Source organism: Equus caballus, chromosome 6 (genome assembly GCF_041296265.1).
Source record: "Equus caballus isolate H_3958 breed thoroughbred chromosome 6, TB-T2T, whole genome shotgun sequence".
Lineage (NCBI taxonomy): Eukaryota > Metazoa > Chordata > Mammalia > Perissodactyla > Equidae > Equus > Equus caballus.
This window is the reverse complement of record NC_091689.1, coordinates 45781629-45802835: the sequence shown is the minus strand read 5'-3', so window position 1 is coordinate 45802835 and position 21207 is coordinate 45781629.

The following is a 21207-nucleotide window of genomic DNA, read 5'->3' as shown; positions in this document are numbered from 1 at the left end:
TTATCACACAAAGGGCATGATCTTCTCACAGTGAGACAAAAGCCAATCGTCAAGAGGCAAGGTGGTGGCAGAGAAAGGGCATTTTATTACAGCTTGCTAGCAAAAGGGAAGATGGCTGACTAATGTCCAAAAGAACCATCTTCAGGGGGTGCAGAATCTTGAAGAAGTTATATAGGCCAGTGGGTTATAGGGCAGGGGGTTAGGAATGTTGACCCTCTGGTGTGACAGACTGGGAGTTGCCACACTAGATCTTTCAGTTTTCATTGATGATGGCTATCAGCATAGACTCTCTGTTTGGGGGGTCATCACATTCCTAAGGAACTCAAAAGAATGAAGTTACCGTCTTATGGCAGCTGAGAGGTATATGCACAAGCAGGGGTTGTAAAATCTACAGAACAGCTGGATCTCCTCGAGGGTACAAATCCAGCTGGGTTAGTCAGTCAGAGGTCATTCAGAGTTACGACATGGTCTCTTTTCTACAATATGGCTTCCCTTAGGTCAACCTTGTGTTGAGCCAGTTTCACTTTTCAGTAGGGATATGAGTTCTAGTGTGGTCCAAGAACCCATATCAGTAAGGACTGTAAAAGTCTTATCACTTTGTAGAACATCTAAAATAAAGGTCTTTGCTCCTCAAGAACTGGATGGAAATTCTAACCTCATGTTGTGTTCAGGTTTGGGAGTGACATGTTGGCATCACCAGAGCTTTAAAAATGTGATTAAGAAAAATTACCAAAATGAATGGCTGTTATCCCTAGGCTAAACAAACCAAAGAATATTCCAGAAACATATGGATAGAGATTTAGGAATATCCAAGTCCATCGAATGATTTAGGCTAATCTCAGAGAGGTAGTCTGGAAAATCATTGCAACTAGAAAGCTGAAGTGTAATTAGGAAAGACAGTATTGACTAAAGGGTGGTGGACAGCTATTCCGACAGAGCGAGGATTTGGAACTGGTAGCTCAATGGTGCCCAAGACAGAAACTGGTCAGAATAAAGATTTCAGGTTGATATGCAAGCACCTGATTTTCAACAGAGGTACAATTTCAGTGAAGAAAGGATGGTCTTTTCAACAAATGGTGCTGGAACAATTGGATATCCATAGCAAAATACAATCCAGTACTTTACATCATTTGCAAAAATTGACTCAAAGTGCATCAGAGAACTACACATAAAACTTAAAACTATAAAGCTTCTAGAGGAAAGCATAAAAGAAACGCTTTGTGACCTTGAATTAGGCAAAAATTTCTAAGATGTGACATCAAAAGCATGATTCATAAAAGAACTAATTAATAAATTGAACTTTATCAAAGTTAAGAACTCGTGCTTTTCAAAAGACTATGGTAAGAAAATAAAGAGACAAGCCTCAGATTGGGAGAAAATAGTTGTAAATCATATGTCTTATAAAGAACTTGAATTTCAAATATATAAAGCACTTTCAAAACTCAATAATAATAAAATAAAATAAAATTTAAGTGATAAAATGGGAAAAAGATTTAAATAGATGCTTTACTAAAGAAGATATACAGATGGAATGTGAGCACGTGAAAAGATGCTCAACATCCTTGGTCATCAGGGAAATGCAAATCAAGTTGAAACCACAATGATATTCCACTATGTACCTACTAGAATGGCAAAATTAAAAAAGGACCACACCAAACATTAGCAAACATGTGGAAAAACTAGAACTTTCAAACCATACATTGTGAATGGAAACGTATAGTGTTACAACCACTTTGGAAAACCTTTTAGCAGTTTCTTAAAACATTAAGCATACACTATCATATGATCCAGCCATTCCACTCCTAGATATTTACTTAAAAGAAAGGAAAGCATATGCCCGTACAAAGACCATGCATGAATATTGATTTCAGCTTTATTTGTAATAGTCCAAAATTGGAAACAACCTGAATGTCCATCAACAGGTAAACTGATAAACTGATACAATGACACACGACTTCGCAATGAAGAGGGATGAACCAGTGATACAACTAACAACGTGGAGGGATTTCACAATAATTTTGCTGAGCGAAGTAAGCAAGACAAAAAAGTACTTGCTGGGTGATGTCACAGTCAATAAAATAGAAACTAATCTTTAGTGGCAAAAAGGAAATTGGTGAATGTCTGGGAACAGGGATGGGAGGGATTATAAAAAGAAATGAGGAAGATTTTGGGGTGATGGATATGTTCCTTATCTTGATTGTCATGATAGTTTCACAGGTGTACACATGTGTCAAAACATGAAATTGTTCTCTTTAAATATGAAATTTGTTGTATACCAATTATGCCTCATTAAAACTGTTAAGAGTCCATATGTCCAAGTTCTGGAAATTTCTCTCCCTATTTCTTACTGCAGAGATCAGGAAGAGGATCAGGACTCCACGGAATGCAGGCTGCTTCATGGCCGCCTTTGAAATGCCTTTCTTTCTTCCTTCTTGGTGGACTAGGGGAGTGATAGCAAATGGGATTGTATTAGAGGCTACCTCAGCTTTAGGAGAAATTCAAACAATTTCTGGGTTGAATAGAATTCATTTAAGGGAATTCATATAATATTCCACAATTGTAAGGATTCCTACTAATTACATGCATATGCATACAACCACACACAAACGCTCACATCCATTAACACATATGTTCTCACAAAAGAGAATCCAATAGAAAAAACAATGGGCAAGAGACCTGAACAAGCAATCCAGAGAAGCAGCAGCTTGCATTCCTGCTAATAATTAGAAAGTATAAATTAAACACACATGATAAAACCATTCACACCCATTAAACTGGGGTGGGGAAAGTTTGAATCTGACAGCACCAAGCTTTGGCTAAGACGCGAAACAATTGGAAGTCAGATACTTTGCTGGGTGCACATTGGGACAACAAATTTAGAGAGCAATTTGGCAAAGCTGAAGATTCTCGTACCCTACATGCAGAAAGTCCATTTCTAGGCATACACTCTACAGCAACGTTGGTACATGTGCTTAAGAAGATGTATAGCATCCTAATAGCGAAAAATGGAACCATCTAAATGCTCATTAACGGGTGAATACATAAATAAATTTTGGCATATTCGTACAGTAAAATTCCATACAGCAGCAAAAACGGATGAGCTAGAGCTGCAGACATAGATGATTCTTAGAAACTTAACGTCCAGGGAAAAGCACGTTGTAGGCTAACAATTTACACATTAGAAGGTCATTTATATAACATGAAACACCGGTTTTAGGTGCCTCAGGGGTACATACCTATTAAGAGAAGTAGAATGACGTGCATAGGAATTTAAGCTTAAGGACATTGTGGGTGGTTTCAACATGTTGATAATGTTTTATTTCTTAATTTCAATTGTGGATACTTATATTATTCTTTGTACTTCTTGTATATCAAAAATATTGCATAATAATTTTTTTCAAAACAATTGCTCTAAGCTGTTTGCTCCCCATTGCTTCCTCTGTTGTCCCATAAAGTGAGCCTGTGCCACCTTTTCAAACCCGGAGCAGCTTGGGTTTGATTGTTAATCATGCCCGGGATGTATCCGTCACATCTGCAGTTGATTCTAACTCAGCCTTTGACTCAACCAGGCTCTGTGACCATGATGAGAGATCAGCAAAGGATTATAAACTCGGTGGTTGTGCTCTCCCTCTTGACACATGGTATTAGTTCCACCTGTTCTTCCGTGACCTCTAGTCTCCCATCATAGATTACCAGTGCTCTTTCCTCTAAGGGTTGTTTGAATCCTGATTGCTGCCTGATTGCAGGATGTTTCAGTGTAGGCTGAGGGACTGGAAAGGTACTGGGATTAAAATGACTCTGTGGTACATTGATGCCATGATCTAGGAAAGCTGGGATATGCGTAGGCTTTATTTGTGTATTTGTTTTATAAATTGGTATTGTTCTTCCAATCTTCACATACTTTCACTTGGAGAATTGCATTTACAAGCCAAGTCTCTTTGAAAAGTTACTCTTGGGGCTGGCCCCGTGGGTAAGCGGTTAAGTTCAAGTGCCCTGCTTCTGCGGCCCAGGGTTTCGCCAGTTCGAATCCTGGGCATGGACCTAGCACTGCTCATCCAGCCATGCTGATGCAGCGTCCCACATAGCAGAGCCAGAAGGACCTACAACTATGTACTGGTGGGCTTTGGGAAGAAGAAGAAGAAAAAAGAAGATTGGCAACAGATGTTAGCACAGGTGCCAATCTCTAAAAAAAAAGGAATGTAAGGTCATTTCTAAAGAAAAGTTATTCTATTAAAGCCCTGATAATTCCAAGTGTTGGCAAACATGTGGAGGCTCCTCTGTTTTTGTGAGCTGTGTTAGGCATATACATTGTTACAACACCTTTGGAGAATAATCTGTGGATTTCTGGTAAAGGTAAAAATGTACATATCTTTCAACTCATCAAATCTACTTCTAGGAGGATTCTAGCAAACGTGAACAATGAAATATACACAAGATTGTTTATTACTCATTGCTAGTGATAGTGGCAAACGGAAAACAGCCCAAATATCAGTCAACAGTTGAATCCATAAAAAAATTGTGGGGTATTCTTATAATGGAAAATGCTAAAGCAGGGAAATAAATAGCTGGATCCAAATATATTGGAATTAATAAATCTTGAAATGGTAATGTTATGTAAAAAAATAAGTCATGGAATGATACATGCTGCAGAACACCATTTGTGGAAGCTTCAAAGATATGAAAACTCATACAATATATCACTTATGGACACATACACATAAAGTAAGAGAAACAAACGTGGGTGGAGATATTAAACATCAAATTTTAATAGTAGATACTTTTGGTGAGAAAAGGAGAAAAGTGAGATGGGGGAAGAGCTCATTCAGGGGCCTCAAACGGATCTATGATGTGTTGTCGTTTTCATTATTTTAAAGCAAACGCCTTAATTCAGTAATCATCTCTAAAATTGGATATTTTCTCATATAGCCGTATTGCTATTATCGAATCTAAAAATAATTTTAGTACCATCTAAAATACGCAGTTCATATTAAATTTCCACAACTGTCTCAAAAATATCTTTTTGTACTAGGCCTGTACAAGTCAGAAGCCAAACAAGGGCTGCACACTATGTTTCGTTTTAGTGTCTTAAATTGCTTTACACTGAGAGCAGGATCTCTGTCCCCTCCCCCTCCCACCCCCACACACTTTTTTCATACTTTCCTTGTTGAAGCTACCGGGTCAGTTGGCCTTCAGACTGTCGCACGTTCTAGATTTATCTCTTTGCTTTCTTCTGGTGTCATTTGACTTGTCTCTTTCTCCCCTGTGGTCTCCATACAGGAAGTTTGCCCTAGAGATTTGGTTAAATTCAAGTTCAACTTTTTTGGCAGGAAAACATCCTGGGTTATGCTGAATACCTCCACTGCACTATGTCAGGAGACGCACCCTGTTTCAGTGATGGTAAAATTGATAAAAATGAGTAAGATGGTGGCAGCCTGACCCTTCCACCGCGAAGTTCCCCGTTAACCCCTCACTTGCTAGTTTCACCCCTTGACGATCATTGCCTGGATTCATGACTTCACCAGAGGTTACAAAACGGTGATTTTCTAATCTCATTATTTCTTTCACTTTATTAGACTGAATTATTCTGTAAAAAAGGGGGAATAAAGGAAAGACTCTTCCTTCATCTACAAGGGCTATCTAGTTATCCTGAAATGTAGTTCACACAGGAATCACAATTATTTCCTTTTAACTACTGATTTTTAGAATTGAGTTGTTTTCTTTCTTGAAAAAAAACATGGCTAAATGTTAAGATTCTGGAAAGCTGTGTGGTAAGTATCCGTGTGTTTATGCTATTCTCTAAACCTTTCTAAAGTTTGAAATATTTTCTGTTGAAATGTTTAATTGAACAGGAAAAAAAAGCCCTATTTTGGTAAAGTTCAAAATATACTTGAAGTGTTCATACGACATCAAAAAAGAAGCTTGACCTAAGCTTTGGGAATAGAAGTTATATAAAATTTTAGAGGCCTAATAAATTTGTTTAAAAGATAGAAAGAGGAGAAAAAAGAAATGAGCTAAAAATATAAAGCGTCCGAGTGAGGAGGCACATAGCAAACACCATCCTGGAGAGCACGCGGGCAGAGAGGGAGGGAGGCCGCTGCACGGCCCGGGAGCCTCGCTGAGCTCCGGCCGCCTCTTTCAAACTAGAGGAGAAGAGATTGAGTAAACTGAGCTAACAGACAAAAACAGCAACAGAAATAATAATAATAATAAAAAGACTAAAAGGTTCTTGAAAGGGGCCAGACTCAGGAGGGGAGGATGTCACGCAGCAGCCCCCAGAGGGGCGTGAGAGGCAGCAGCGAGCTTGGAGGCCTGAGGAGCTGGCAGGGGCGCCTCAAGGGGAGGGCAGAGGGAAATGGGACTCTGACACATGCCTGGAAGGAGACTGGCAGAGGCTATTTAGGGACCTGAGATGGAAATGCGTGCTGAAACCTGGTTAAGCAGAATATGTTCTGATGAAACTGCAGGAAAGGCAGAGTCTAGAAGAGACGAGAAGAACTGGATTTCTGGAGTGAGGAAAACCAGTGTTGGAATCTGGAGTCCACACTTGCCAGTTGGGTAACCCTAAGATCTGCTACTTCACAGCTTCACTTTCCTCATTAACAAAATGGGATAAAATAATGCCTCTTCCTGGGGGTTTACAACAGGATTAAGTAAGCCGACTCTGCTGTGCTTTAGTCGGTTTTGAGCAAACAGAGTTTCTACGCTTACTCCTGTTATCATCATTCTTGTTTACTTAAATGCGCTAATCAGCTGATGCAAATGCTATACCATGTTATAAAAGCGACTCGGCTGGGACGGCCATCATTTTGGTTATCATATTATGCGCTAAAATAATTTTCATTAAAAGACTACTTGTAAGAATAACAAAGAATGTGTGTACATCTGTATGTGTTTTTGTACACACTTAGATTCACCGAATGGCTCAAGATTGTTTCAAAGAGCTTTCTGTGAAAGAGGGAGGGAGGGTGGATGAGCGAGAAGGACCTGCGGTCAAGGGATTTCATCTCTCTGGACCCATTTCCTCATCTACAGAAATCCACAGACATGAGGTCCATGTTAAACAAGCGTTACTTCCACAGCATTTTACTCAGTGTATCTTTGTACCTACCTGACAGAGTAACGACCACCGGCACCACCACACTTGACTGTACCACCCACTGAATATGCCACTTAAAGATCCTGCAAAAATTCAGGCAATGTGGGCAGCGAGCATGTATTTATTCCTCTGTACATCACAAACACATTCTGATGTGTCGGCTGGGCCAGGATCAAATGGAAGGTGATCTTTCAAAAGGTCTGTAAAACAATTTGAAAGCTCTGAAAGCAATTACGAATGTGAGCCAGCAACCCATACAAAAGACTTGGACCTCCATCCAGGAGGCCTCCCCAGGAAAGGCGCCTGCTCCCTCACTGCTTTCCACGGCCTCTGCTGACAGTTCCCTTGGCCTCTTCTCTCTCGCTTCCTCTGAATTCTCCCCTCTCCAGCTTTCTCAGCTTTGTGGGATCTGCTGTCACGAGGCAGCTATCACTCAGAAGTTTACACCCCGTGGTGGTGGTGGCTGCTTGCATGACTCTGGCTATTGCGACCAGAGCCCACCTCTTGGCAGCTCACTCATCAGAGGGGCCTTTCTGCTTCTCTCCTCCTTTTTGTGTTTCATCCTGCAGAGATGCAGGTCCATGGATGCTAGAAATGTCCATCTACAGCGGAGACACCCTTTCTCTGCTGGCCTGCGTAAGTGAGAGGAAGGGTCTGGCGCTCCACTCCCCTCGTGAGCCACCGGTCCAAGGTAAGGTCACCCGCACTGCTATTTCCCTTCACAAATGCAGAATGTCAGAGAAATGCCAAACATCTGTGCCTTTGAGTGGAGTAAGTAAAGCCTGAATTTGAGACGCTGGCACACAAAACACATCGGGCCTTCCTACACAGGCCCTCCATGTGAAAGAGGGGACCGTTAACGCTGCCCTGCGAGGACAGGACACACAGAGAGCCGGCCCCAGGAATGCTCGCACAGAAATGCATCATCCAGGGCAGATTCATCTGGCCCATTATAGGAAAGGTGTGAGAATGCAGATTTTAGGTTGGAAAAAGAGAACATTTTTGACGAAGCAGTTGAAAAACTTCTGAAGACTTTGCTGTTGGTGGGTCAGTTCCCCAGGCGATTGGGCAGAGTTCAGCGATCAGGTGGTTCATTTGCATGATCTTGGGAATTGCTTCCTTGGAATGAGCCCATAAAAGGAAAGCTGACATGCAGTGGCTGACTCTGATGGCCTTGAGCCACAGACAAGAACCTATTTCCAGAATAGGGACTCAGTATTTGGGGGTTAAAAAAAGCAAACTGTGAAGAGATTTTTCTCACAATTCTGGCTGAATTAAGAGGAGAGTGTAGCAGAAAAGCTACTGCCTATTCAAAACAAGAACTATAAAATATCGATTGCACTCCTCTGGCTGCAAGGCACAAAGATGAACAAGCATAGGACAACATCCGTTCTTGAGATAGGACATAGATAAATTACTTAAAATGCAGTAGAAAAAGATAAAAATCGTGGTCAAAGAACAGACTGTTTTCTGTGGGAGTCCTCAGAAGGGATTCATGTAGTCAGTCAATAAACATTTAGTCCCTGCCTGTGACAAACACCAGACCAGGTCCTGATGATGCAAAGACAGCAGATCTGCTCTTCAGTAGCTTGGAGTTTTGTGGGTAGACAGCATCATAGGCAAAGAAGTTCCATACAAGTTCCCAGGAAGGATGATTTGGCATCCTCATGAAGAGCTAGGAAAAGAAAAGCTCACGTCACAATGGCTGAGCTGACACTTAGAGACATGTAGGGAATGACTTCTAACTAAGAAGACTGATACAACCTTATTGAAGAAATGAACCCTTCCTGTTTAGGATGTTTGAGAGCAGAACAACCTCTAAACTATGAGTTTTGTGGATGCCTTTGGTTAATTTCATCTTGTCTGAAAAGCACAAAGGACGTACCATTCACACCTACAATTACAGAAAAACAAGATGGATTGTGGGGGCAGTATGGGAAAGGTCAAAGATGTCTCTAAGAGGTCACCAGAAGCCCACTTCACAGAGCTGTAAAATAAAAATCTTCACCGTTGATACACAGGAGGAAGAGTTTAAGAAATATCTAAAAGTTCCACAAACAATCCAAGATAATTTACGTAACAAGATCGAACACTTGGAACAGTTGCAAAGTTTAGAGAGAGGGTCGTATTACCATGATCCCAACACAAATATGCACAGGCACATGTGTGCATACACCCGGATGCAACATTGTAGAATGAGGCAGGGTTCTGCCACGTGCAGTGAAATGAGCGTGGCCTCTTGAGCCAGGTGGGTTTGAATTCAGATCTGGCTCTACCATGCAATCATTTCATGGCTTGGGCAAACTATTTAACTTCTCTGAGTTTCAATTTCCTTATTGTGTAAAGAATAATAATATTTACTCCATGATGTTGTTATGAATTTTGGTAACAGTATTACTCACCATTGATTGAGTACTGACTCTGAGCCAGACAATGAGCAAGGCACTTTATCTACAGTATCTCATTTAGTTCTTACAACAACCCTGCAGTGTAGGTATTATTACCCCCATTTTAGACGTGGGGAAACTGAACCTCTGAGAAGCTGAGTAGCTGACCCATGGTCACACAGTAAAAAACGTTGGAGGTGAGATCCAAAACCTCCGTTTGTAAAAACTGTGCTATCACCCCTGCAAGGAGCCCAAAGCAGCATGTGAAGAGTGGAAGTCGTCCAACGCATGGGGATTTCCACGTCACACACCCCTCTTTTCCTTGTTTCTCCCCAGCACCTTCATAACCTAAATTTCTCTCCATCTCTCTCAATGTGTGGGTCTCCAAAATGTGTGCGCTTCTAATTCATTTACCTGGGTCTCTGTTGGGAAGCCTCGTGCATGTGTTTATTTCTCTATTTCTCTTGAAAGGTTTGTGTGTGTGTTTGAGTGTCTCCTTCTATGTGCGAGAGTTTCTAAGTCTCTGCCTGGCTACGCCTGTCTCTTGTTCTCTGTATCTTTGTTTATAACTGGATCAAAGGCCCAGTTTTTGTCTTTTCACTCTGCCCCCTCCCCCACCATCTTTTCCATTCTTCCCTCTTTTGTCCTTAGACCCCTCTCTCCTAACTGGACATGACATAAGACAGTTGTAATTCAATGTTTTTGGCTGGATTATAAAAATTGTAATTTTCCTTGTTGTGTTGTAGTTCATGTGCCCTTAGTTATCGCCTTGTCCTTTGGGAATCAGTGGTTACAGTTTTTAAAAATGGAAAGATCTCCTGCCTCTGGTGAAGTGTAAGCTAAAGGAGGGATTGATTAAGCTGTTGTTTATGGTTTCAAAACAACTGACCCAGGAAGCAGTTGCTCCCGGTCCATTCCTGGGCAGGGTTACAAACTCTAGTGGGAAACAATTTATTTGAGGTTTTTCATGAGAACACTTGCATATACAAGCCCATTCTTGGAAGAAGAGAGGAATGCTTCATGTTTCCTTATTTTTGAGTAAGAAAAAACATCCTCCAGTCCCACTTGTTTATGTAAACTTTAATAGGGAGGTGGAGCTATGCTCGATTCCACAGAAAAACAAAAACAGTAAATTATTTCCTCCATAAAGATTGAAAACCCATATTTATAAACAAAAGAAACCTAATGTAGTGTGCTATTGGAGAAAAAAAGAATTTTCTCAGCCTGCTGCGAGAACATGTCGTGTGTGGCCAGTGAAGAAAGTTTGTACAACGGAAAACACTCCATTGCCAAGAGAGGAACAAGGGTAAAAAGGATAAAAGTCATCCGCATTCCAACCTTATCCCATGCCTTTCTGGAAAGAGAAGCCGGGGGGAAGAAGAAAAAGGGAGACTTTCCTCAACAGTTGGAAAATTCATTGCAAAAGAAAGACTTTCCATGGTTTGGCAAGGAAGAACACAGTGGGGGTGAGATGTGAGCATTTATGTATTCGATTCATGTAAAGGAAAAGACTAGAATACGTGGGTACAGGGTGTCAGTGCTCACAAGGTTTCGGCTATGACGTTCTCAGTATTAGGACATAACACAGTATGTCATCACGGCCTAAGGAAACAAAAGCTTGTCATTTTGTGTATCACTGTCTTCTAGAACCCCCAAATCTGGGAACTGCCATCCAGCGTGCACGCAGAGAATCACAGACTTTCAGACTTTATCAGACGGCAAACTTTAATCCTCTGTGAGAAACTCTAATTTCTTTGGCACATCCACACCGATTAGAGCTCTGACATTGACAAATGAATTACTGAAATCCAAACACTCCATCTATACTGCGTTTGCCTGACTTCACAGGAAGAAACAGTTTGCACTGGACGCATTCCGTGATTTGTTCTTAGGGCACTTCAGATGGCTCCTAAGTGATCGGGTCACTCCTTTTCCAAAGTTCACACTGTATCTTCCAACAATTTCTTCTGGAATCTGCGCTGGCTCCCAGGCCTCCACGTGCTTCCGCTTCGGACAATTGAGCCAACGTTTGCTTGAAGGTTGATGTCCACCCCACTCCCATCCTCTCTGGCTCCTGGCAATCTACCAAAGGTGGTTCAGCAAGCACATCACAGGTTTTCTCAGACCCTGCACTGGAATCCCCTTAAACCAGGAAGCTGAGCTGCATAAAGAGCACCTAGTGGCTCTCTGTTCGTCTGCTGTGGCTTCAAATTCCTGAAGAGGAGAACGCCAGAGCTGAGAGGAGGCGGGGAGCTGCACGTTCTGTCTGTTGCCTCTTTACATAAGTGCCCTTAAGCTCGGAGCCTTGTACGTGACTCAGTTCCAGATGCACTTTCAAAGCCCTTTGGGTTGTTTTGCATTTGTTATAATCCTTAACTTCTCACAGCTTTGATAAGAGTTGATTTTGAAACAAATTACAGAGAAGACAGAAGAGAAACTGTTTTTTCTTTTCTTCAAAATGGTTGATTTACCTTGGACTGAAGCCCAAGGAAGGCGGGAGGCTTCCAGTAAACAGGAGTTCACCTTCATAGCTTCAGATGCCTGGGCCTCTCGATCCCTGCAAAAAAATTCCTCCTTCATATTTAGCTGTTGTCAAGGATCATCTTGTCTGTGTTCTGACTCTACTCCCATCTGTTCCCTTCACTCTGTGTCACTCACTGTTAGACTGCAAGACACCCAGGACCAGGGGCCCCACTGACTCTTCACAATCCTGAGTACAAAGCCCCGTGCAGAATGGACACCGTCATATTGACCAATAAACAATGGTCTTGGTTAGTCAGAACACGAAGGAGCTGTTGAGAACAGGAGCTTTGCATGTGAGTTCGAATCCTAACCTCATGACCTTCAAACATTTCTGAAGGCCCTTACGGTTTAACTTTCACTTATGGGACCAAGTGATAGGATTGTTGAGATGAATACGCGAGATGACACATGAGTGGTCAATACGCAGTACCACCAGTTTATGTTATTTATCATCGTCAACAGCAAAACGAGGACTTGAAAGTCGCCTCACAAGTTTATTTTGAAGATTAAATGAAAAAACATAGGTTAAAATGAGCTGTCACGTCACAGGTATTTAATAAGTGTTAGCTTCTTTTCTTCCTTCACGAAATGGATACTGTTATATATTACCTTGACAACAACTTTATAGATCAGTGGAGTAATGTGACTAAAAAGAGAGTTAACCTACAAACCCCAACTAAATATCAATTTGCAAATTATTGGCACATTCAAGTAAAACATGCTTAACTCTAAAACTCTCTCCAACCTCATTGAATTAACTTTGATTTTTCAAGAGGCACTTTGAAGGATAGAAGCGGGTGTTGTGTTGTGTGGTGTGGTACAGTGGGGTAGTGGAAAGAGCAAGGAATTTGCCTCAGAAGACCTGAGTTTTTATTCATAAGATGTGAGGCGGGACATATAACCCCCTCAGTCCCTCATCTGCAAGGTGAGTTATAATAATTCTTGCTCAACTTATTAGATAGGGTACTGGTATACAAATCAGATACCTGAAAACACTTGGTAGACTACACTATTATTTACAAGTTGGTTACTGTTAGGGGATGTGACTATAAATGCAATTTAAACGATACATAGCAGGTTTAGGAATCAACGTTAGAGCTATATGTAAATCTCTGATACTATTTTTTTGATCTACCAAAGTCCTCGCCCAGCCCTCCTGATGGAAAGAAGCTATCCTAGGGCATGAATCAACAACCAAGTTGTTAAAAGATAATTTTAAAAAGGGAGCATAATCATGGTTTTCATACAAGTGTAAAATGAAGTTTTATCAAAGATTTTTTTGTTCAACTCATTAATTAATGAGGGAGCCAGTAAGACGTCACCGCCAGTCAAAGGAGAATTAAAAGAAACGCATGTTTATGTGAAGTGAAGGAAGGCTGGAGTGAGTTTAAGATAGATGCAAAAACTGCTCCATCCACAACAGTCAATCACGCTCCAACAGACACACAAATGCGCAACAGGGAAAGAATCATTTGCACTAATATCAGTTTATACAGCTTAAAGAGTTGGAAAGAAGCTCAAAAGGAACGAAAGGGGAAGATAATCTAGATGAGTGAGCAGTCGAGACAACTGCAAATACAGATTTTTATATATGTCCACTTAAAAGTTTTTTACTATTTTTCTTGACAGAGCTGTTAAAAACAAGACAACAGGCCCAGAATGGAGTCACTGATAATAAGCCCCATGTCCCCAAATGGAGACTTAACTTACAGTTTCAGTCCTCCCAGAAGTGGAATCCTAACCCAGTCAGTCGGGAATCCCCTGGTCACACTAGGTGGGTCACCTGCCTGACAGACCCCTGCCAACCCCTGAAGGAAAGTGACCTTGCCACAACCAACCTACTTCTTTGCCTAGTGTAGCTTCCTTGTCCCTCTCTCTTCTGCTTATAAACGTCTTTCATTTTGTACAGCTCCTCAGAAGTCCTTTCTATCAGCTAGGTTAGATGCTGCCTGATTAAAGGAGTGTTGAACAAAGCCAGTAAGATCTTTAAAATTTACTCAGTTGAATTTTGTGGTTTTTTTGGCTGAGGAAGATTTGCCTTGAGCTAACATCTGTTGCCAATCTTCCTCCATTTTGTATGTGAGCCACTGTCACAGCATGACAGCATGGCCACTGACAAGTGGAGTAGGTCTGTGCCTGGGAACTGAACCTGGGCTGCTGAAGCAGAGCATGGTGAACTTAACCACTAGGCCACTGGGGTTGCCCCTGAATTTTGCCTTTTAACAGAGCTAAGAAGGTCAAGCCAATAACTAACTAGTTATTAGATCAAGGCTGAGTACTTTCTCTGTGGTTAGGGAACAGACTGGGATGAGGAAAGGGAAGCGTATCACTCACGTGTCTGAACATCAAGCCACTTACATTTTAGTTAAGGAGCTATGAAAAGTGAATAAGTAACAGACAATGCCCCGCCTCCTCTGTTTTCTCCTTTCACTACTTCCCCAAGCTGAAGCATGCACTGATCTACCAATTCGGAGCTACTTAATGCCCTGACCCAAGGAAACCTGTCAGTAGCAATCAAGCATGGATAGCAGCCAGCATGGATGCTGGCAATTTCCAAAGAGAGGTTTTGAAGCTCCTCGTAAAAAATCTCTCTGAATGGACGTAGAATTGCTTGTAAGGCGTTTCAACGCCATGGGAAGTCACTGCCGCAGACAAGAGCGCACCGTCCCATGGAGCAGCTCCAAGGCAGCAGCCGAGGTAGGAGAGAGTGACAGGGAGGGAGCGGGTCAGCCCTTAGTTTTCAAAGTTATTTTCAGTAAGAAAAAAAACTCTGTGTCATCTCCACCATCGTCATCATTCCCAGCAGCTTCAGCAGTAGCCGATCCACACACTGGAAACCTCTACCAAGCGTGAAGCAGCTGCAACGTCGGCGGAAGAATTGCGCAGGCGTTTGCTCACTTTGGGCAGAATCGTGGCGTAGAAGGCATTAGCTGAAACGTTTTAGATGTATTTAGCTGGACCATTTCCAATCATCTTCAAAAAGGTTTTCTAAGTTCTAACACAGTAAGTAAAATGACCATATACTTTATAAAAATGTGAATCTCTAGCATACTTTAAATCCATTTAATGAGATCGAAAACATACCTTCGCTGGTTCCGCTGATGTTACTCATTTGTTGTTATTGTGCGACGTCTTATAAGTCGTGGCCAATCGTGAGCTCTGATCTAAAGCTCAGTATTTGGTCAGGAATGTAATCTCCCAAACTACAACGTTGCTCAGAAGAGAAAAGGTGGACATGCTTTATGTTCGTGCATTTTGTTACGAGATCTCCCAGAAAGCCCTGTGTAAAAAGCAGAGTATCCAGACAATAATAGAGACGTTTGATTCTTGGATTGGGAAATAAAGTGACTTTGGAAGTTGAAAAGTGACTTTTTCAAGATTATAAAACACTCATTAGGTTATTCTGCCAACACTGAGTTTTGTACAGTTTGTTGACTGACTGATCAACTCACTTATATTCATTCATTCATTCAAGAAAAGATTTTTTTGAGCATGAATTATGTTCCAGACACTTGATAGGAGTTGGGGATATATAGCTGAATGATATTGTCATTGCTTTCAAGGAGATAAAATCTGTCTAGAGAGACAAACCAATCATGGCACACAAGCAAGGGGGGGGTCTACATAGACTTTGAGCTTGGAAAAACAATTTCCAATATTTGATATCCTTAGCCTGGCAGCAGTTGGACACAGTTGGGAAGTTCCAACAGTGGAGGAAGCAGCACACCATCCCTTCGAGCAGCTCCGCGGCAGCCGTTCGGCACAAACAGGGGAGGCAGGAGAGAGCGGCAGGGAGGGAATTAATCAGGTAGCAAGAAAGAAAGGAGGGTTTTGTACATTGCATGTTTTTCCTAAGAAAACAGCAAACTTGGCTTCTCCTCCCAAATTGAAGTCCTTCTTAGGTCAGACTTCATTTTCCTCATTTATCCTCATATCTACTTCCTACTCACATATGCACTTGAAAAATTATCCTCCAATTACGCCTTCAATGAGCAATGAAGATAGGGATTATGGAGCCCATGGGCTAGCTGGTTGGATTAGGGGCTGAAGCATCCCACCCAACCCAGAATCCAGGAATGCAAAAGGAGAAAATCAAAACAATCCTTATCCACCTAACATCTGTGTCAAAATACTCAAAGCTAGAGGTCACCAGGGACCTCGAGAGCACTGCCATACACCATTGAAAGTCCAGCTCCACCCTGTGAGAGATGAGATTTGGGACCAAGAAAAGCATTGAAAGAGCAAAACATCTCTGGTACTCTCAACCACCTTTTAGCCCAAAATGTCCTCCTCTATTGAGATCCCCTTTCCCCCATCAAAACCTAATTTTTTGAAAGTTTCTGCTGTGATTACAAATATTTAAATCACTAAGTTTTCTCTACTGGGAGTATTTGCAATTCATGCCCCAAATTCCAGTGGAGGGAGATGCCCTGTCCTCTGTAGAATGGATTCTTTGCTACTTCCCCTTTCTCCTTCCTACCAGGATTCCCAAGGGGCGTTCTGATTGGTCCATCTAAGCCAGTGGTTCTCGCTACTGGATGCTCGTTAGACTCGCCTGGGAACCTTTGTGATGCTTGCTCCCCATCCCCCAGAGATTCTGATTTAATTGCTCTGGACTACAGCTTGGACACTGGTCATGTTTTGATTTTAATGTATATTCAGGTTTGAGGATGATTAGTCTAGGTCAATCTGCATAGAACATTTTTCAGGGCGTAGAGCACTGATTGCTGCCGTCAGGCATCTTGCGCCCACAGAGAGTCAGACTTAGATGCAGCTGACACTGTAGTCAGTTTTTGCAGTAGTCACTACTACTGCTCTGCCAGAAGTAGGAAAACAACCTTGGTCCTTAAAATCATTATTGATGCCACCTCTGGACTTTCAGGGTTTTTTGTTTTGTTTTTTGGTAAATGATAAGAGTATTCTGTTACTTGCAACCAAGAGCATCTAAGTTGGTCAGTGCAGGATAAGCTATAGGATAAGTAGCAACAAACTTCAACATTTCAGGCACTAAGCACTCCCACAGTTTATTTTTCACCGCAAATCCAATGCAGGCTAAATAATCTGCCTCTGCTTTGTAGCTACGCCAACTGAGACACATCCCCTCAAGGTAGAAGTACGTATGTAATTGGAAGAAATATATGATTTTCTCTGTCAACTTGACTAGGCTGGGTTGCTTCACTGAGATGTTGCTGTGATGTTGCCATGGTCTCTTATAAAGTGATTAACATTTGCAATCAGCTGACTTAAAGGAGATTACTTTCTAGTGTGAGCGGGCCTCATGCAATCAGTTGGAGACCTTAACAGGAAAAACTGAGGTTTTCTGGAGAAGAGGGGATTTTGCCTCAAGGCCGTAACATAGAAATCCTGCCTATGTCTCCAGCCTGCTGGCCTCCCCTACAGATTTTGGACTTTCCAACCCCACAATTGTGTGAGCCAAGTCCTATAAATCTTTCTCTGTTTGTCTCTCTGTCTACCTCTCTGTATCCCTCTGTCTCTGTCTCTGTCTCTCTGACTCTCTCTCTGTCTCTCTCTGTCTCTGTCTCTCTCTCTATGTACATACATACATAGCGTGCCCTATAGACATATAGCAGTGTAATTTAGTGGAATAAATCTAATCTTGCAACTTACTGGATGTATGGACTTGCTCGAGTGATAGAACCTCTTTTAAGCCTCAAGTCTACATTCTGATAAAATGAGAATAATGATACCTAACCCATGAGGTGCTTAAGATGCTTACATGAGGTAATTTGTGTGACGTTTAGTACTCTAAACTCATACTTTTTAAGCAAGCTTTGGTCTGGAATTTCTGATTATAAATGAAGCCAAGGTTAGCCAAAATTAGGTGCTGACAAGGACTAGTGGAATAGGAGATCAGGTGCCTTGGGGATATAGTTTTTGGTGGTCTGTGGCATCCCATAGGGTCACTAGTGTCTTGGGTTAGATGGAGTCTCCTGGCGTCTTCTACTTTTACTCTCTGTTTCCGGCAGAAGCGCACACCCTCCCCGACACACATTATATTCTAGATTTTATCTGCATCTCCACGGTGTCCAGGAGAACAGTTCTCTTGGGGCCCTGAGATCCAAAGGACGTGGCGATGGGGGGATGAGGAGCGAATGGAGCTTGGATGGTACCTGCCCTGACCTGGACCCTGGTCCTTCTCTGAACCCAGGAAGAAAAGGAGCAGGAGGAGAGAGTTGAAGATGGTACCCGAAAACAGCTAGATGTGGAACCATCTGGGAAGGAAAGGAAGCCGTAAGAGAAGGGGGTGGAGCTGTCCCTGGATTCTTGGACCGTGTTGACATTCTTTTAAACTTTTTTTAAAAAATAAAAGAGAAAGGAGAAAAAGTAATCTTATTAGACAAAGACTACTGCTCCAATCCCCCCTTGGCAAGAAACACAAAAGCAAGAAATTCACTCCTGATTTTGCCAAATCGCAGAAAAGCACATGAGAAGGATAGCCTAATTCCCAAATGGCATTACAGAAAACATCAGAATGAATGAAATTTAAGCCTGAATGCAAACATCTGTGGAATTTTTACTTAGAGGAGGAAAAAAGAAAGTGAGATTAAGACCTACAGCATCTGAAAGAGTAGGTTAATGGAAATAATAAGTATTTACCACAGTTTTGTAACTCCAACGGCACTCCCACATGTCACAGATTTTCTGAAACATCAATATCCTTGAGAATCCACAATGTTTACTCCCTGTTTGACATGCACAGAGTGTACCCGCAAGTGTTGTTTTTGCCTTCCCAGGCCTCTTTCATCCCTCTTCTGCTACAGAAACCTTTTTTTCCTGTGAGAATCCATTCCAAACAACTCAGGCAGGGCTGCCTGACACCAATCTGCCCTCCTACGCCTGCCGAAGGGGTGCTCTGGCGACCCAGGCCCGGCCTACTGTAGCGCGTCAGCCCTCGGCCAGAGTGAATTGCTCAGAAATGGGCACATCACCCAAGCAGGGCAAGTCGGAGCCTTCCGTTTGGTTTGATATAGAGACTTGGGGAAAGAGCAGAGAGCTTTCTTCTTCTTTGGGATCATGAAAGCAGAGGACCAGAAATCCTGAAGAGGCTTGCAGCCATCTTTGCCATTGCCTGGTGGGTATCTGCTGCGAATAAAGATGATGAGGAGGTAAGGAAGCAGATTCAAGAGATGAAAAGAGACTAAACTTTGATGACAGCCTATCAACAGGGAGCTGTGCTTTCCCAGTCCCTAGGGAAATCCCTGAGTGACTGGCACCAATAAGAAAGGGTTTGCTCAAGTGGTGCTGGCCCCAGAAGGAACAGCTTCCCCATTAACCTCCTGAGATGGGTCCATGGAGGACAAGGGAGAAAGACCTCCCTGCCCCAAGAATAGAACCCAGTAGCCAGCACGGCTCACCAAGGACCTCACAGCTCTGACACACAGGGCACTCTTCTGTCTCTGTCAAGAATCAGATGGTGTCTGCACTCTAGACCATTTCTCCTCTTCCCCTTAGAATGGGAGTTTTTAGTGAAAAATCTTCAGACAAAATCTTACCTAATTGAGGCCAAACAAAAAGATGTGTCCCTAAATTCTCCAGCATCTTCGAAGTCTCTCAATCATGAATATCAGTACAGTTTGTAGGTACAGTTATAGGAATTAAAGGGAGTGACAAGTGTGCACTTAGACTTAAAATAAGGCCCTCCTATGAGGAGTTCATCACGACACTCTTAAATGGGGGCTTAAACTGGTGTGTGTGTGTGTGTGTGTGCACATGCTCATGTGTGCATGCACACATAGGAAGAAAAGAGAGAGAAAGGCAAGATCAACCAGATCTGGCACCCTTGAAGGCAGAACGATGAAGGCAAAGGAGGCTGGGGGTGGAGGAGCTTGGAGAACTCAAGTGACAACTTCCATCTCAAAAGTCAGGGTCTATATGACTCCAGGGCATCAAGGGGGCAGCCAGCAAACTTGTATTCAGGCTCCAGGTGACTCAGTTAGTCCCAGTCCAATGTGGGGGCAGTGAACAAAGAAAGGAAGGTAACAAAAGTCAAAAGTAAAGAGGGAGATGTTTTAATGTTTATAAAAATCTGAAACTAAAAATTGAAATGTCTCCTACGACCTTCAGCTGAATGCTTTAATTATTATTATAAAAGCAGAGGTGGGGGGCATGGGCAGCAGGATAAAAGAAGAATCAGAGAGCAATCCTGGGGCCAATTTTACTGCTACCATGTGTTAATCACAGCAAGTTATCTAAACTTTTAGGGCTCCCTTTGTTCATCTGTAAAGTGAGGATGATAATACCTATCTCATAGGAGTACTGAAAGGAGTGGAAGCCAACATGCATGAGAAGTGCCCGGTATGGTGTCTGTGGCAGAAAGTTCAGTAAGGCTGTGCTTCCACCCATTTCCCTCTCCCCCAAGCTCCAGCTATGTTCCCAGTGCCCAGGCCAGGGCTGCTGAGGAAGAGCGCCAGACTTACTGCCCTGCTTCTGAAGCAATGGACACGTGACACAACCACAGGTGTGTGCATTACAAATGGCCACTGGAGGGCAAGGAGACTGTTGACTGCTCCTCGAAAGCGGAAGGGACTGAATGGGCTGACCCAGCACCAATAGAAGTCTACCTGGCATTCTGGCATCACCTTTTACGAGGCCACAGTTGCTCCACGGCTACCACTTTCATGCTCGGGTCAAGCAACTGATAAATCTTTACTAGGAAAATACGATCAAAAACGTTTCCTTGGTTATCTGGAGCTCCTTATGCTCCCCTATCAGTCCCAGAGGGAAGGGACCATAGGAACAATGACTTCTGCTACCAACTATTTTTGAACTCTTGGCCTCTCTAAACCTTTTTTAGAATTTTGCCAATGCATTCTACATGCAAAGCCAGAAAACCGAGTCCACTCCTAGGCATGGGGAATAGAGTCAAGTGTCAAGTGGAATTAGAGTCCTGGCACCATGGTTCCCAATCTTGTTGGGTCCAAAGGGCTTTTGGGCAACCTAATTAAAGCCTCTATATGGCCTTTCTTCAGAAAAGTGCTTACATGTGCACACACACACACACACACAGAAGGTGATTTTTTAAATATTAAATGTTGAATATGATCCTGGCGTGGTTGATCAGAGGAAAGAGTCCTGGAGGTCTCCCTCCAGACCCTGGCTCTTTACTTGCTGGATTGTGGGGACGTCTGGAGGGTTCCTAGAGAGAGGCCAGAGCAGATGGGTTTGTGGGGCACTAGGAGG